Source organism: Pseudorca crassidens, chromosome 17, assembly GCF_039906515.1.
Source record: "Pseudorca crassidens isolate mPseCra1 chromosome 17, mPseCra1.hap1, whole genome shotgun sequence".
Classification (NCBI taxonomy): Eukaryota; Metazoa; Chordata; class Mammalia; order Artiodactyla; family Delphinidae; genus Pseudorca; species Pseudorca crassidens.
Genome location: NC_090312.1, coordinates 69,884,627 through 69,898,212, shown reverse-complemented (window position 1 = coordinate 69,898,212; position 13,586 = coordinate 69,884,627). Strand labels below are relative to the sequence as shown.

Below are 13,586 nucleotides of genomic sequence, written 5' to 3'. Positions count from 1 at the left end.
TGAGAGAGTGGCGTGGACATATATACACTACCAAACGTAAAATAGATAGCTAGTGGGAAGCAGCCGCATAGCACAGGGAGATCAGCTCGATGCTTTGTGACCACCTAGAGAGGTGGGATAGGGAAGGTGGGAGGGATACTCAAGAGGGAGGGGATATGGGGATATATGTATACATATAGCTGATTCACTTTTTTGTACAGTAGAAACTAACACAACATTGTAAAGCAGTTATTTTCCAATAACATTATTTAAAAAATAAAAAATTAATAAAATGATGCCAATCTAGTTACTGGATGTGTTTTATTTTAATTGGTATAATTGTTTTGCAAAAAGTTCTGTTTAATGTTATGTTTTTAAGTATAAACATCTCTCTTAATGCATGTTGAATAACTCCCTGTGGTACAATGTATGTATTAATTCATTAGTTCCAACATTAACTGGGTCACAGCTAACAACTGTCTACTGAAATTCAACTCAGTCAGTTACTAAAGGTGCATTTTGGGGTTGTTTTACCTTAGGAAGGATAATAGGAAGTTGCATTACTCTCAAGGTGTGCTTAGCTGATTTTTTTTTTTTTTAATGGTCTTATCAGTGCCTTTTGCATGATACTCTTGGCTTTGGGTGGTATTTTGAGGATAGAGCTTGGCCCCGTCTCTATACATAGCCCAGTTCCCTTCTCTCTGGAGTACTCTTTTTTAGACAGCTGTCTCCTGGAGCTTTTAAAGTTCACCTCTTCAAGGAGGCCTTTGTGGGCCACGGTTCTGGGGTAGTTCTTCTTCTTTACATCCTCTCAGCACCCCTACTTTCTCCCTCTGAACTGATTCATTGTAGTTTCTTAGGGTCAATGCTCTCTGGATCAGTGCTTGTGGAGGGGCTATTTGGCAACATCTGTAGGCAGTTTTGCTTGCCAAACCAGTGGCGTTGCTACTGGAATGTAGGAGGTAGAAGACGGGGATGTTGCCAAACCCTCTACACTGTACAGGACCGGCGGCTCACCCCAGCAAAGAGTTATCCAACCCCAAACGTCATAGCACTGACGTTGCTCCAGGTTGATTTGCCATCCCCAGAAGGACCTCACCTTGGCCAAGCCTGCTTCGGTCACCTCTGTTAACCTAGCATGCAAACAATCTCTAGGAAATAAGAATGATTCAATAAGTGTTTGTAGAATTACTTTTAATTGATTGGAGGAACGCATGAATGAAAAAGGATAGCAACTTTTCATTTAGTACAGTGTTAAAACATGCAGGTCTGCTTTTAACCATAAATATTGGTATGAGGGAAGAGCATATCAAGTTCACTGCTGCACTCTGCTTTTCAAACTTGGGTTGACAATTAATAATGGAGCATTGGAAAAATGCATTGTTCGTGCAGTCTTGCATATGAAAAAACATAACCTAAGATGAAGCAAGATCACTGAGCTGTGAACCTGGACCACTGTGTTAACTTTTCCATCCTCTGAGTTGCTTATATAAACTGTGAACTGCGTGGCACCGTCAGCCTACATTGTGGTCCCTTGTGAAAAACTCCATAAGGCAGGCATGTACTCTAGGGGGTATTGTTGAGAATTTTGCTTATTATGTGACATAGTGCTTCTTATTAAGGGTTCATGGGAGAAACTGCCCTCTTGTTTCTACTGTGCTTCTGACTTCTTTTTGTCTTAGAAATGCTGTGAATTACAGAATTGACTGTGTTTCATTTGTGGCATTGGCTACTAAGAAGCTTAAATATAAATTTATGGCTCATTTTCTTCAAGTGTATAGGGTATTACGGTATGCTAATCTCACCCCGGCTATCTTCTTTCTTTACATTTCTTTTCATTAAGGTTTTTATCCCCCCCTTCTCCTTCCCTTCCTTCTTTCCTTTCTTCCTGCCATGCTAAATGTGTCTTATAAAAAGTGTTTTTTCTTCAAAAGGGACATTTTGAGACATAATTTGTTTAATCTGTAAGTATCTGAGTGCTTATTTTATTACAGCTGTAGCTTTTTGACAAAGAAATTTACAGTATGCCTTGGACACACAAAACTTAATCAAAATGGTCATCACGAGTAGAGACAACCAGTGTTTCTATCAGCTTAAGAGCAAGATGCATTCATGCCACTCTTCACTTGCTGTTTCTGGACCCAAGTCCCAGAAAGCATCCAAGGGATGCCCTGGAGATATCTAAGAGACGGAGGGAGAGGAGCGCTAGGTGTGCAGTAATCAAACTGTCTCACAAGTAATGCAGCCAGTTTCCTTTCTACTTAGTGCATATCACGGCTTGGCACACACTTTAACTCATTCCTAACCTTTTGAGGTTTTGTTCAGTTCAGCTGGTTTGGCTGTCCCGTACTTAGACTCGATGGGAGCGGGCCCTTTGCTAGTGGGACCTCTCTAGCTCTCTCAGCCTTGGATAAAAAAGTCATTACTATTGAAAAATAATGGATTTTTAAAATTCATCCCATTCCCTGTAAATTTGGGGATGGGGATGAGGTCTGGGACTGACAAGGATAAACACACACTTACTTGTAATCTAACCGCTGAGAGGCAGTGACTACTAACATTCTGATAAAATCTTCTAGGCTTTTCTCCTACGTGTGTGTAAGGATCCATATGTTTTTTAATGAAAAGGGGATGTTATATATATTCCTTTGCAACTGTTGGTGTTCTCTTGTTTGTGGTGGTATTATCTTTCCATGTCAGTGAACATGGTTCTACAGTTTTATGTTTGGTGGCTGGATGGTATTCTGTTGTGTGGATATATCATAGTTTATTAACCAATCCGAAATAGACATTTAAGTTGTTTCCATTGTAAATACTATTAAAGTATGGTGTGTGTGTGTCGTGTACACACATGCTTTTTAAACAGCTTGATTCTGTGATCCAAAGTCAAAACATTTCATAACTTCAATTTAAAGTTTACTTGAGACGGAAATACAGAATTGTCCCGATGCAGACAGATATAGCAGCGTGATTTTATAATATACATTAGCATTAATACCAGTTGAATACTCCTTCTTTATATTTAGTCGGAGACACAATTACAAGTTGTTTAAGAAAATTAAACAATATGGATAGCCTAATTCATCTGTGTATGTAGCATACACCTGTCTAGGCTAGGTGCATAAAGTAAGTGCTAAATCTTAATTTAAAACATTAGTGTTGTTTCTTATAGACCAAGAATTTCAGAGAGGCATTTTTCCTTTTCAAGAAGAAGGTAGGGTAAATATCTTTGAGATTGAATTTCAGTGAGCAAATTGTTGATCACAATTAATCTGCCACTTTCAGGGCAGAACAGCCCAATCTTCTTTCGTACTAAAGAATTACGAGGACTATTTTATCCTCACAAATTACGGAAAAAGAGGTAGAGATAAAAGAGAAGGGGAGGGAAAAGAGAGACAAATCCCCGCAGACCCCCCTGATTTACAGGTGGGATTCAAAAGTCCTGCTGTGTGAAAAAGGCACCATTATGAAGAAACTCTCCTCAAATTACTCAGTCAGAAACAACCCAAAAGGACTAGGGTCGAGCACACCCTTTCAGTATTGTTGCGCTGCCACAGCAAATTAAATTCACTCAGGCTGACTTCATGCTATGCCTCACTTCAAAAATGTTTTCTTGCCTGTGCCTCCCCTACCCTCCTACTTCCGGCCCCCCAACCAAATGAACTGGTTACCCTGGAAACAAGGGAAGGAAAAAAAATAAGTGCGGTGTTCGTAAACAGCATAGCTAAAATAAAATAGAGGAACATTCCAGGCGACTCTGCTGCTATCTTGGTTTGGGGGTCAGTTTTCTGCTTTGTAACATTTGGTAAATATGTTCTTACGTTCTGGCATAGTGTTAAATAAGAATGTAGGATCAGAAAGCATTGTTTTAAATGAAAGGGCTGCCTACTGAATGGGAGGAGATATTTGCAAAAGGTATATCCGATAAGGGGTTAATAGTCACTGAATAGATAAAGGCACCTGGACTGTGGACATTAATTAGGTAATAATCTGTAGAGAAGGGAAATAAAACATTTCCTACTTTTTTAGTAGGAACTTATATTGGTAACTTTATATTGGTAACTTCAGGAAAGGCAGATTGAATAAAAATATCTGTTTATTTTTTATTTTATCATTTTTTTATCATTTTTTAATTTTTTTTTTATCATTTTATTTTATCATTTTTTAGGTAAAATTTATATTGGTGACTTCAGGAAAGGCAAATTGAATAAAAATATCTGTTTATTTTTTATTTTATCATGTTATCCTTTATTCAGAGATCTTATCATTTGTAAGGTCTTTAATATAAGCCAGACACTATTTTATGTGATTTAAATTAACACCACATCAAAAAAAAAAGCATTGTCTTGACGCCATGGAAAGATTGGATTTTAAAAAAGTTTTATTGGAGTCTAGTTGATTTACAGTGTGTTTCAGGTATACAGCAAAGTGAATCAGTTATACATATATCTAGTTTTATTTTTAGATTCTTTTCCCATGTAGGTCATTGCAGAGTATTGAGAAGAGACCAGACAGAAAGATTGGATTTTGACGGACACATGAGTTAGTTTGAATGGGTTTTAAGACCAGGTGTGAAAAAAATTTCCCCAAAACATCCAGGAGCTCAGGAAGGACCGTTTCTACCCCGTGCTGAGATTTGTAAGCAAAGGCTCTGGGAGGTTCGTCTTGTTGGGGTCTTTACTACTGTGGATTTGCAACGGGAGAGTGAGGTCAACATAAGGGCCTCGTTCTGGAAGCTCTGAGTCGTTCCGTCTGCCCTCTGCTGTACCTTTTCAACTTTAGTAGCATTTACGCCGCAGGGAGATGCTCAGAACTATGAATCTTTACCCAGGAGTGGGTGCAGTGGTGGCTGTCATGGCATCTGAACAACTCCCACTGTCCTTCCCTCTCTGACCCTGTCCTTACTGCTGGAGAAATCTGGCCTTTCGTAGCACATGCTAATAAGACCATCAAGCAGATGTCAGTTGTTTTGGGATGACACTAAGATGTGGTATGTAAACAGGGCACACCATGAAGGGAACTTCGCTGTCAGACTCATTAAAAATGTTTTTTGATTGAAGTATAGTTGATTTACACTGTGTTAATTTCAGGTGTACAGCAAAATGATTCAGTTATTTATATATATACTTTTTTCAGATTCTTTTCCATTCTAGGTTATTACAAGGTATTGACTATAGCTCCCTGTGCTCCACGGTAACTTCTTGTTATTGATTTTATATACAGTCGTGTGTATCTGTTAACCCCAAACTCCTAGTTTAACCCCGTCCCCACCTTTGGGGACCATAAGTTTCTTTTCTATGTCTGTGAGTCTATTTCTCTTTTGTAAATAAGTTCACTTTTATCATATTTTAGATTCCACATGTAAGTGATACCATATGATATTTGTCTTTGTCTGATCTATTTAGTATGATCATCTCTAGGTCCATCGTCAGACTATTTGTAAATTGTCTTTCTGTACGCTCTTTAGTATGAGAGTGGCTTTTGGCAAAGCTATCAAACCATTCTGACTTTACTGAAGAGGCAAATCTATGTTCAATACGAAACCAAAGGAAAAAGTCTCTCTGTCACATCCTTCTGACCTGCAGTTGACGCCAGCTTTTCTTCGGTGAGTCTAAAATGGAGGGAAATGGCCCGAAGGAAAAGTGTTTGAAGACTGTGCTGTGTGTGTCTTTGTCTATGTACTACGTGTATATGTTATCTGTCCCAGGCCCCAGGGCAGGACCGGCTTTCCTGTGCCGGGAGCTCGGGCTTCTGCTGGAAAGCAGGTACACAAAGCCTTCTTTAACTTGCGTGCCGTAAGCGGTGAGATGAAAAACGCCCACTGATGGTTAACAGATCTGTCCCCGAAGACGCCACTCCTCAGAACATGGCATTTGTTGACTCTGGGCGAAGCTTTTAGTATTTTCGGTGTCTAAGAAGCTTTGGCCAGTAGCCCTTCTGTAGATGGTCGTATTCCTGAGCCAGAAATGTCAGTTACCAGTTTTCTTTCTTCATCTGTTCATTAAGCCTTTTGTATATTTTCTCTCTGATTCCCAGGAATTAGTGATGACGTGTGTCATTTTCATATCATTAAACTTCCTTAAAGGGGTAAGGCTATAGTCGTTAGCAATTCTCCGCTTTGTAAGGTTTCAAAGATCTGAACCAGGACAGTTCTTTATAAATGAAGTAAGCCCACAAGCTTTATTCCAGAAAGCTCATTCGAGGCAATAATTTTGTCCATAACAACTTGTTAGAACAAATGAAATTGTTCCATGTGGGTTTCCTGTCTTCTGATCCATCTGCGAATGATGGCTCTATGGGGAATCTTCTTACCTCTGTTAGGGTAATGAGAAAACAAGTTGTTGGAAGGCAGAAAGCCATGAGCTAGGAATGAACCTAGGCAATCAGCAGAGCAAGTGATCACTTTGGGATAAATAAGTTGCAGGAAGGGAGACTCACCGGAACCCTCGTTCCGCTGGACTGTCAGATGATGTGTCTCTGATTGTTTTCCTAGATGCCTCCACGAGCTCTGAATCTCAGCCTTTGGGCCCAAGAGGGTCTTTCCTGGTCCATTTTTGTGCCCCAGTTGAATTGCCTGTTCTGTGGCTCCCCAGAGGCCCATATACCCTGTAGAGTCTAATCTTCACATAGAGCTCTCAAACAGCTCTATTCTCTCTAGAGCAGGGGTCCGCACCTCTCGGGCCGCAGACCCATACCGGTCCACAGCCCGTTAGGAACCGGGTCGCACAGCAGCAGGTGAACGGCGAGCTAGCGCAGCTTCATCTGCCGCTCCCGTCGCTCGCATTACCGCCTGAGCCATCCCCGCCCCCAACCCTGGTCCGTGGAAAAATTGGCTTCCTTGAAACCAGACCCTGGTGCCAAAAAGGTTGGGGGCCGCTGCTCTAGAGGACGGTGGATCGGAGTCTCACCAGCATCTTCCTGTGTAGTTGGAGCCACAGGGTGGCCTGAAATGGGCTTGTTTTGGAACCTGACATTGTGTGTTTTAGAGAAGTTTCTGAATTGTTCTCTGATTGAGACCCATCCTCAAAGAGAGATCGACAGATTTAGTATGAAATTGCATAGGGATCTGATTAGTGAAGATGTCCCACTCCACTGTTCTTCGCTAAGTTCTTTGTGTGTGTCAGAATCTTTAATTCACACTGTATATACGTTTTCTTGTTCAGTCTTAGAACCTTTTGAGGTAGGGACTATTTTCACTTCTTGGATGAAGGAACTGAGGTTTAGAAAGGTTGTCGCTTGCCCAAGCTTTCTTAGCTGGGATGGGAAGTCCATCCTGCCCACCCGTGCAACCCTGTGCATTCTTTTTTGTTTGTTTGTTTGTTTTTGTTTTTTTGGTGGTACGCGGGCCTCTCACTGTTGTGGCCTCTCGCGTTGCGGAGCACAGGCTCCGGACGCACAGGCTCAGCGGCCATGGCTCACGGGCCTAGCCGCTCCGCGGCATGTGGGATCTTCCCGGACCGGGGCACGAACCCATGTCCCCTGCATCGGCAGGTGGACTCAACCACTGCGCCACCAGGGAAGCCCCCTGTGCATTCTTTCTCCGGGTTATGCTGCCTCTGTTCCACGGTAGACCGCCCAAACCACTTCTCATCTATGACTTCCTGCAGTCCTGTCCTCCACAATGCTCATCTTGCAAGACCCCAACCCTGGATTTGCCATCCTGCTCCCAAAAGGGGGCAACTGATATCTGAGGGGGGGAAAACAAACTATAAAACTATGCAGGGCTTCCCTGGTGGCGCAGTGGTTGAGACTCCGCCTGCCAATGCAGGGGACATGGGTTCGAGCCCTGGTCTGGGAAGATCCCACATGCCGCGGAGCGGCTGGGCCCGTGAGCCACAACTGCTGAGCCTGCGCGTCTGGAGCCTGTGCTCCGCAACAGGAGAGGCCGCGACAGTGAGAGGCCCGCGCACCGCGATGAAGAGTGGCCCCCGCTTGCTGCAACTAGAGAAAGCCCACGCACAGAAACGAAGACCCAACACAGCCAAAAATAAATAAATAAAATTTAAAAAATAAACCCAAACAACTATGCAGATCAGTACCACTAAGATTCCTTCTCCCCACCTCAGCTGGACCCTCTGCATTACCCATCAATCCTTTCAGAGATCCTTGGCCAGTTTCCACTCCCCACACAGAGGAATTCCAAACCATCACCACTCTCCTCCAGCCCCCCTTTTCACCTCTAAACTCAACAAAGCCTCAAACTTCTGGGAGAAACTGAGTCCACCAGAAAATTTCACCCACTTTACTTACAAGGTGACTTATAGCCACATCAATCCTTTGTATTGCCGGTTTCCAGGTACCAATTTCAGGCTGGGGTCAAACTTGTTAGCTGGGTAGCTGATGACATAACTTTATTCCCCATCAGATAGACCATGTTGATCTAACTGAGCTATTAGCCAGTTTTCTCTGACGGCACTGGGGAAAAAAACCCTGTTAGCTGGATTGGACCTGTTGTCTGGACCTTGTGAAACCCCTCACCTCCTCCTGTTTCTTTTGGGACCTTGTTCCATTAATCAAAATCCCTCAATTCCTCTACCTTTTATTCTTTCACTCTTTTCACACGTCTTCCCCTCAGCCTAAAATAAGCTCGTGTCTTACCCAATCTAAACCCCGAATCAAGCTTAAAAAATCCAACCCTCTAACGGCCATCAAGTCTCTCTTTTTGCACAACTACTCGAAGAATAATCTATTCGATTGGTCATCGGCATCTTCTTTCTCCATTCTTTCACCCATAAGATTTGGCTTTTGTTCTTACCACTCGTTCTTACCTGTTCTTAGTAAACAGGATGCAACCAGGCAAAAATGAACAGCTTCAGTGATTTGTGACAAAGAAAATATAAAGCAGGAAAGTTGATTAGGTGGGTGGTAGAGTAACTGAGAAACCAGACAGAGGATGGTGCGGTATCCCAGAGGTGGCCACAGCTGGAAGCTACTCCCACGCTTGGAATGGAGGGACAAAGTAAAGATGGTGCTCTCAGACCCTGGCCTGCAGATGACCCTAGGAGACATGACCCTTGGATTGGTTGGCTTGTCCTGTGGCAGCTGAAGCCATGGAGGGGATTCAGCCCACGTACTGCCAGACACGCTATCCACAGCAGAGAGGAGAAGCAGAAATACCTGACCTCTCTGTTCCCTTCGTCTTTTAATCTCTTATCCATGCCAACCATTGTCTCTACTCAGCCCAGCTGGAGACCAGCTGACATTGGAGCCTGGAAAGTGCAGCCTGCAGGTTCAGACATCTGGAACACAGAGTGAGGGGAAGGGTAAGAGGGGAGCTAAAGGCGGACAGATCCAGGACCAGCACGTCATGCAAGGACAACGGTGACTTTCTAGGTGCCAAATCGAGTGGGATTTTAATTTTTCTATTATTGGAAATTTCCTAATTACACCGGTGATTACTCCCTCCTGGGAATTCTCCACCTTCTTGGCTTCCAAGAGACACAGTATCCTCATTCCATTCTGTCTGTTCCTATAGACTGTACCCCCATAGCTACCACTTAAATACCGGTGTTCTCCAGGATATGGTTGTTCATCCTCAAGGTCTTAACTCCCATGTGGATTCTAATAAGATATGTATCTCTAGCCCAGACCTCTCTCATAAAATACAGATCTGTGTTGCCAGCTCCCTGCCCCCACAACTGCTTCAAGTTTAACAGGAACAAAATCAAGCTCATCTTTCTCCCAAATTGCTTATTTCATTCCCCTCTGTTTGCTGTCTCACCCAATGGACTGATTCACTACCCACCTGTTAAAAAGGGTGAGTGGTCTGAGATTTGACCCTACTTATAAGCTCACAGACGTGCCTGCCACAGTTTCATGGATGCTGGCAGAAGACACAAGTCTCCTGGGTGAGAGACAAAGGACTTTTTTTTTTTTTTTTTTGCGGTGCGCGGGCCTCTCACTGTTGTGGCCTCTCCCGTTGCAGAGCACAGGCTCCGGACGCACAGGCTCAATGGCCATGGCTCACGGGCCCAGCCGCTCCGCGGCATGTGGGCTCTTCCCGGACTGGGGCACGAACCCGTGTCCCCTGCATCGGCAGGCGGACTCTCAGCCACTGCGCCACCAGGGGAGCCCCGAGACAAAGGACGTTTTTACTCAGGGCACAGTAAGCAGCATGAGCTTCGTGACTGTGTAGGTTTCCCTACATCCCCACAAGACCCCCAGCGATGACACGGAGTAATCCAGGTGGATGCCGCGCACAAGTTGGGTTTGCATCCCTGCTGAGGAACAGGGGGGCTTAGGACCCCCGAGCCTTTCACAATGATCTGCAAGCAAGCCTGCACAACCTGTGCTCCAGAGGGAGACATTATCTTAACTAGACTGGACGGTAAAAACATCTGCTCTTTGCTCTGGAGTGGGGAGACTAAAAGACAGTCTGGACAAAGGAGGGGCTCTCTCTTCTATGAGGAAATTGCTACTTCTTTTTCTATGGCTTGCTTTCCTTGTGACTTGTGTTTCCCTTCCCCTTTGGTTTCTTGTCCATCTGAGCTCTACTCATCCTTCAGGGCTCTGCTGCCTGCCCTGCCGCCCATCTACCTGTGTGATAGCTTTTCCTTCCTCAGCAATCCTAAGAAATTCCATATATTTCTTTATTTTTGGTGTTTCTCATATGACCTGTCTGCCTTCTCATCCAACTGTGAGTGCCTGGAGGGACCATGCACTGTCTGATGTCTCTGTAGCCCTGTGTAGTCGGGCATCCAGTGGACCTCAGTGTCATCTAATGATCTTCTAGACAGTTCATTGTGCTTCTTCCACAGCAGTTCCTCTCTTTTGAACAATCAAACATTAGTTCTTGTTTCTTCTAAAATGGTCTAGGACGCTGAGGTTACTACATCTGTGTTTCTAGGATCGGTTGACATCACAGAAGCACTAAATTGGGAGGGTAACTTTATTTAATGAGACAGTTAAGATAACATGGCAAAATAGCTATTACTTTTTTTTTTTTTCCCGGAGTACCTATTATTCCTAGTGTGCTAACACTAGGTGGAACATCTCCCGTACTTCCCTAAAGAGAGAAAGTTAGTCCCAACCTTTCACCTGGTTTTGGTTATTTTACTTTACTGTCAATAATTTTGAAACATGTACCCATTTTTATTACATGGATGTAAAAGAGTGAGTTTGGAGTAACCTGTCTTTAATCAAATTTGGATGACATTTCAGGAGATTTTGCAGTTGGCAAGAAGAGAACCTGGCACACACATATGCACCAACATTTCAAAATGGCATCAGTCCCACTTTTTATTCCTTGAGCAGAGTTCAAAGTTGGTCAGGCTTCCTTCCATTTCTGTAAATTCTGGAAAGTCCAAAATCATTTTGCTCTAACCTCATTGGAAAAACCATGTAATGACTTTCCTAATGAATTGATAACCAGTCAAATATTTTGTCACGCATTTCACATAAAAAGATAAATCCCACCCACTGGAGGATTGATGGAGGAAAAGCATGAAACCACACTGAATCCCAACAATGGTGACTTTTATGAAATTGCTTTAGGTTTTATAGGAATCTGAAATCAATCTGTTATTCATCAAGCACATTACCTGGGTTTTTATTAATATAATCATTCGGATGATATATATTAGGCAGAGCTTTTGAGTCAAGTTCCTGGAAAATTGCTTGATTACTGTTAAAACTGATTAAAAGTAAGTTGTTTTTTTTTTAACCAAGAAGTAAGAAATGAAATTTTTTATGCCTCATAGTCTGGAGATATGAGCTGTTAAAACCATATCTTTAAAAAAGATAGTGAAAAATTCTACATGTGGTGGAATTGTCATCGTTTAGTATATAGATATTGTTAAGCCTTTGCTAATGAAAGGCCATGCAAAGTTTAAGTCAAATCTTGAAGTCTGTCCCAAACTGGGTCTGTGTTATAGGTGCCAATCAATGAGTGAAACTTTAAAAAAAATTGTCATTTATTATTTATTTTTGGCTGAGTTGGGTCTTCACTGCTGCACGTGGCCTTTCTCTAGTTGCGGCGCACGGGCTTCTCATCGCAGTGGCTTCTCATCGCAGTGGCTTCTCGTTGCGGAGCGCGGGCTCTATGCGCGTGAGCTTCAGTAGTTGTGGCACGTGGGCTCAGTAGTTGTGGCTCGCGGGGTCTAGAGTGCAGGCTCAGTAGTTGTGGTGCACGGGCTTAGTTGTGCTGCGGCATGTGGGGTCTTCCCAGACCAGGGATCGAATCTGTGTCCCCTGCACTGGCAGGTGGATTCTTAACCACTGCACCACCAGGGAAGTCCCTAATGAGTGAAACATTAGGTTGCTTAGGTGTTTCTGTGTATTCAGTACAACACAATTTAGGTGAATCTTTTTTTCCTGACAACTAGTGAATAGATTACATTGAGATTTTTGTTTGATTTCCTTGTACACAAATAAATAAGTTGTATACCTTTCACAACATCCTAGATACACTAGCTATTTGCTGCGACCAGTGCTTGTCACCCTAAGTCATCCTATAAATAGTGTATTAAATTCCTTAAGACAGCTCTGTGAATGAATGAGAGGAAGAAGGAGCAAAGAGAGGGTGGGACGAAGAGGAGGGTGGTACATGCCATGGCCATCTGAGTGGGAGGCAGCCAGTCGAGACCATTTTGCGTTCTGGACTTCTACACGGGTATGAAAAATAATTCTTCTGACTTTTATCTTCGTTTGAAAAAGCCATACGTGCTTTTTGTAGAAAATATAGTTTGTAGAAAACAAAACTGAAAGAAGTGCAGTCTTTGTTTCCTTTAAAATAATCTTGAGAGGAAAAGTATTTTTTGTCACCTCACTCTATGTTCCAAGGTCCTGGTTATCTCAGTTGACTCTGTCCTTAGGGACAGGTGTGCATAGCTTCAGTTTCCTTGGCGGGGTGGTTTGTTTTCAGGCCATAATAGCTGAGAAGCTATTTTGAAAATGTGCAGTATTAATCGCTAGGGAGACTTAACTCAGAGAATCCGTAATGCATAAAAACTAATCATTACCATTTCTTAAAGAAACAATGCAAAGACCCCTTTGATAGTGGATAAATAGTTTAATCCCAAGCTATAAAAAAAGATAGTATATTATCTTCAGCGATTTACATAATGGACTAAGGCTTTACTCCTTCTTTTATATGTCTGTCTGCAAAATTTGCTGTCACATAAAGCCAGTTCAATGGAAGACTCCCCCTAGACATTTTACCTGCAATTAAGGTAGTTACCTCTATATGTGTGCTAGAATTTCCCCAGGTGTGGCCAGATGAGGGACTTAATACAGGCCCTGATAGTAAATATTTAATCATTTATTATAATTAGAAGCTCAGAGATACTATACAGATACAGCCCAGGAATTAAAGAAACACAAATATTAAGGTACAAATCAGTTTATTTTTTCATCTGTAGCTGTGTAATTACTTTAAGAGTCAAGCTTGGGTTCTAGTCATGGTTTCTTGCCAAGTACTTGAAGTTCTCATGCTAATTACTACTTTGTAGTTTGGCTGATTTTTTTTTTTAATTCTACTCATTGATATCAGCTCACTAGTCTCTGTGTCTAAGAGGATGGCTATCTATAGTAAGTGGCTTCTCCTCTCTGTCTTTTTTTTTCCCTCCCTAAAACTAAAAATACGGATTCTGTGATTATCCTTCCAGCCA

The 13,586-nt window shown here is 42.6% G+C and overlaps 1 non-coding gene across 1 annotated transcript; it reads left to right on the top strand.

Annotated features, from left to right (window-relative positions):
• The first annotated feature begins 8,315 nt into the window (after positions 1 to 8,315).
• Positions 8,316 to 8,390, top strand: LOC137210814 (small nucleolar SNORD12/SNORD106). Its single transcript, XR_010936742.1, has one exon. It is a non-coding gene; the product is annotated as a small nucleolar SNORD12/SNORD106 (small nucleolar RNA).
• The last annotated feature ends 5,196 nt before the right edge of the window (positions 8,391 to 13,586 follow it).